The sequence below is a fragment of the Petaurus breviceps genome, unplaced genomic scaffold, assembly GCF_028583685.1.
Source record: "Petaurus breviceps papuanus isolate PSGF00001 unplaced genomic scaffold, PetGlider_PUasm1.0 37, whole genome shotgun sequence".
Lineage (NCBI taxonomy): Eukaryota > Metazoa > Chordata > Mammalia > Diprotodontia > Petauridae > Petaurus > Petaurus breviceps.
This window is the reverse complement of record NW_027186296.1, coordinates 73,525,854-73,530,321: the sequence shown is the minus strand read 5'-3', so window position 1 is coordinate 73,530,321 and position 4,468 is coordinate 73,525,854. Positions and strand designations below refer to the sequence as shown.

Below are 4,468 nucleotides of genomic sequence, written 5' to 3'. Positions count from 1 at the left end.
CTCTGGACACGCCCAGATTCATAAGTCATTCATTCATTCATTTAACATTCAACAAATATTGATTGAGTACCTTTTATATCAGAGGCACTACCCTAGTTGAGTGCCTTCTATATGGGGAAGGCATATAGTGCCTTAAGCACTATGGAGGGTGAATGGACGTTTTAATTTATTCGAAGTGAAGGACATGGGTATTGTTTGTCCACAGAGTAGCATTTTTTGGTTCTGTTCATGTCTCTGCCTTACACAAAATGTTACCTCAACATTGCTGGTGACCAAACACCACTGGCATTCCTATGGTTTTAGACATGCCCTCTGGGCTGGTTAGAACACAAGAGGCCTTTTTATTTAACAAGGGACTAGAATTTTAGAATTGGAAGAGACTTTTCTGGTGATCAAATTCAATCTCCCACCCATTCCCTTTTGACAAATGGCTATCTCACCTCTGCGCAAACACTTTCAGGGACAGAGAGCTTATTGCCTCACAAGCAATATGTTATTAGACAGACTCTACTTGTTAGAAAAGTCTGGAAGGAAGTGGGAAGTTGCCTCTGTTGGCATCTGCTGCTGCACTTAGAGACTTTACCCCAGTAGTGTAGCCTGTCTCCTCCTCAAGGTGGAGGTCTATCCATGGGAAAAGCTACAAAGTGGTTGTGTGGCCAGGCATCAGTGGGGAAGACCTCCATCCTAGAACAGCTGTTGTATGGTAACAATGTAGTAGGCTCTAAAATGATTGAAACCCAGGAGGACATCTATGTGGGTTCAACTGAGACTGACCGAGGTGTGCGGGAGCAGCAGTAACAGCCGAGAGTACTTCCAGAGAGTCGAACTGCTCAAGAAAGAGATTGATAAATTGAAGGACAAGAAGGAGGTCACCATTGTGGTCCTTGGTAACAAATGTGACCTTCAGGAGCAGCGTCGAGTGGACCCTGATGTGGCCCAGCACTGGGCCAAGGTGGAGAATGTGAAACTGTAGGAAGTGTCTGTGGCTGACCGTTGCTCTCTCCTTGAGCCCTTCGTCTACTTGGCCAGCAAGACAACCTAGCCCCAGAGCAAGTCAGCCTTCCCACTCAGCTGTAAAAATCAGGGCAGTGGCTCCTTGGATGGCTGAGGCTTTCCTTCTCTCACTCCACCCACCCTATCCCAATCCTGCCCTCCCCCCCAACTCCTTGGGGTTTCAGGTAACTGGGGAAATGGGGGGACAGAATAAGATGGGCTTCTTGCAGTCAGACTGGCAGAAGGCTACAAGGGTAGGTCACTGGGAAACTCCCAGAGTCTCATCTCACTCCACTGCTTCTCTTCCTTGGAGAGGAGTTGAAATACTGTATGTTACTCCACAGCCACCACATCACTCCCCCTCGTTCCTATACTGCTGCTCTTGGGCAGAAATCTAGTCTGAGAACTGGCGGTGCTGGGAGATAGCCATTGATTGGGGTCCCCTGTAAAAGGTCCCCAAGAACTCCAAGTCATGGCCTTTGGAAAAAGATAACCATGCAGATAGATTGGCATGGGAAGGAAGGGGATGGAAGTCCTCCCAATCTCCGGAGGTACCTCTAGTTCACTTGGGTTCTTCCCCTAAGAAGAGCCCAAGCTACTGGAGAAACAGAAACTTCTCACTGAGTTATGTTTTCCCCCTTCTGGATTATTCTCCTTTTCCCTGCCACGGTTACATGGCCATGATATAGTATAAAGGACCTTCCATTGTTGGGGGGGTCGATCCAATCTCAGCTTTCCTCACTAGCAAGGTGATTTGGGACAAGGGACATTTCTTTTCTGGGTCTCAGCTTCTTCCCCTATAAAAATGAATGAGTCAAGGAAAAAAAAAAGAAAAATCTGTCTTAATTGCCCCCCTTATAATGTCCTATAAATCCCTACAATTTCTTCCCAGTAACACTGTGGTACTGCCCTCTCAAGTTGCACAGAATGTCTAAATCCTTCTTTCACATAATGGTCCTTAATTAGCCCTCTTTCTCTCTCTCTTTTAAACAAAGGAAAGGTTCAAGTCTTTGGTGTACAGAAGGGGGATTGGCATATTCATTCATGTATTAATTCATTTAACAATGATTCATTAATGTCTACTCTGTGCAGGAAATATAGGCAATTAAGATAAAGTCCCTGTAGTCCTGGAGTTTATAATCTTTTGGGATGGAGGATAATAGAGAGAGATGGCAGGCTACAAAACTTTAACAAATATATGTAACTGTATAACTACAATGCAGTGTAGAAAATGATAAGATTGTAATAGAGTTCTGCATGAGATCGAAGGAAGGACAGATTTTTTTTTGAGGGGGGAATGCAGGGAAATTGGGATTAAGTGACTTGCCCAAGGTCACATGGCTAGTAAGTGTGTCAAGTGTCTGAGGTTGGATTTGAACTCAGGTCCTCCTGACTCCAGAGCTGGTGTTCTATTCACTGTGCCACCTAGCGGCCCCAGGATGGATTACTTCTTTTGGTGTTGAGGTGTCCAACTACCTCAATCTTCTCCCAATGTCGCCCTCACAAAGGCTTCTATCTTCTTAAGTCTTTAAAGTGGTACTTCAATTTCCAAGGTGGAAAAGCACAGGACCTATCTAAGGAAAAGTAACTGTTCAGAGAATCATAGGATTTCATTTCAAGACACCTTGGAGATCAGTTAAACACTATCAGTTTAATGAGAAGGGAACTGAGGCTCAGATATCTTAAATGACCTTTCCATGGTGAGACAATAGAGCCAGCATTTGAACGAACCTCCATATCTTCTGATGCCTAAGCCAGCATTCTAGTCACTATCTATGTATACCCGATGGCACTCCCAGTTTGGCTAATATGTACAGTAGGTGAGGGGGTGTAGCAAGGAATGGTTTGTATGTAGATTTATGTAGTCCTAGGCAGAGCTAAATAAATAATACATGCAGCTTCTAGCACAGCATGATCTAAGGGACTCATGGATATTATTTTCTGTTAGTTTAGTAGTAAAGGTTCTTTTTGAAAAATTCTAACCTTGTGCATATGATTGTGATGGAATACTATTACGCTTTAAGAATTGACAAACGACATACTTTCAGAAAACCTGGAAAAACTTACATAAACTGATATAAAGTGAAGAGAGAAGAACCAGGAGAACATTATACACAGTAACAGCAATGTTGTATCATCAACTGTGAATGGCTTAGCTATTCTCAGTAATATGATGATCCAAGACAATTAAGAAGAACTTATGTTGAAAAATGCTATCCACCTCCAAAGAAAGAACTGATGGAGTCTGAATGATCATCAAAATATTTTTTAAACTTTATTGTGTGTGTGTGTGTTTGTGTGTGTTTGGTCTGTGTTTTCTTTCATAACATGGCTATTATGAAAATATATTTTACATGACTGCACATGTAAAATCTATATCAAATTGCTTGCCTTCTCAAGGAGTAGAGAAGGAAGGGAGGGAAAGATTTTGGAACTCAAAAATTTCTTAAAAAATTAAAAATTATTTTTTACATATAATTGAAAAATATTTAAGTTTAAAAAAGAAAAAGAAAAATTCCAACCTTATCTTGGTTGAACTAAAATGAAGATCTGTTTTTTTCTGTGCCTTAGTTAAATAGTTAAGAGGAGAAAGACATTCCTGGGGGATGTAGCTACGAGAGGGGCACTGGACCTTTGAATTGTATGGTTCCTTGTCTAGAAGTCACCCTACTGTGTGTGTGGCTCTTGGCTGGGGGCAGGGGATAATGGGAACTGAAACCCAAGAAAGTTCCCTGTTAGCATCTGTTTTCCTCCATTATATCTGTTGTCTTTGAAATCATATTATACATTTTCCTATTTATATGTGCTATTTGGTTATAATGGGAATCTGAGCTATTACCATTATCTTGGGATTTACTACCACTCTGAGGGGTTTGGCTCTTACCCACTTGAAGATTCTCTATACTTCCAGCTCCAGCAGTAGCCTTCACCTAAAGCAAAAAGTTCCCAACTTTTTAACCTTAGAGATTCCAAACAACAATACCAATTATTGGTTTTAGGCCAGTGCTGAAATTCTATCCAGTCTAATTCAGGCCTGCTAAGAGATCTCTCAGTTTCTGATTCTGTCTTTTGGCCTATACTTCAATGCCCTACTAGTCTCTGGCTCTCCTAACCCTAGGCCCTTCTCTATTCTAGTCTTCTGTTTGGCTTGCTGTCTCTAATTCCCTCCTTTGCATCTCAGTTACAGTTACTCTTAGTTGATTTACCACCAGAGAACTAACTAGGTTATATGCCTGTAATGGAAATGCAAATTTAAAGATCTTCCCTGCCCCTAGGCTAAAGTGCACCTGGAGCCTGGGGTGGGAGGCTTGTTTTTCAGTAGATACTTCTTGATTGGCCAGTGGGTCAATAAGGTTGTTACATTCTCTGAGCCAGGAGAAGGCTATATAAGCCCTGATGTGAGGCTTTGTTTTGGGGGCTCACTTTGAGAAGTGTTCTGTGATTTGATCTGTATTCTGGGAAGCCGTTGTCCAGG

The 4,468-nt window shown here is 42.1% G+C and overlaps 1 pseudogene; it reads left to right on the top strand.

The window, feature by feature from the left end:
• Positions 1-532: 532 nt before the first annotated feature.
• Positions 533-1,711, top strand: LOC138168622 (NF-kappa-B inhibitor-interacting Ras-like protein 2 pseudogene; annotated as a pseudogene).
• The last annotated feature ends 2,757 nt before the right edge of the window (positions 1,712-4,468 follow it).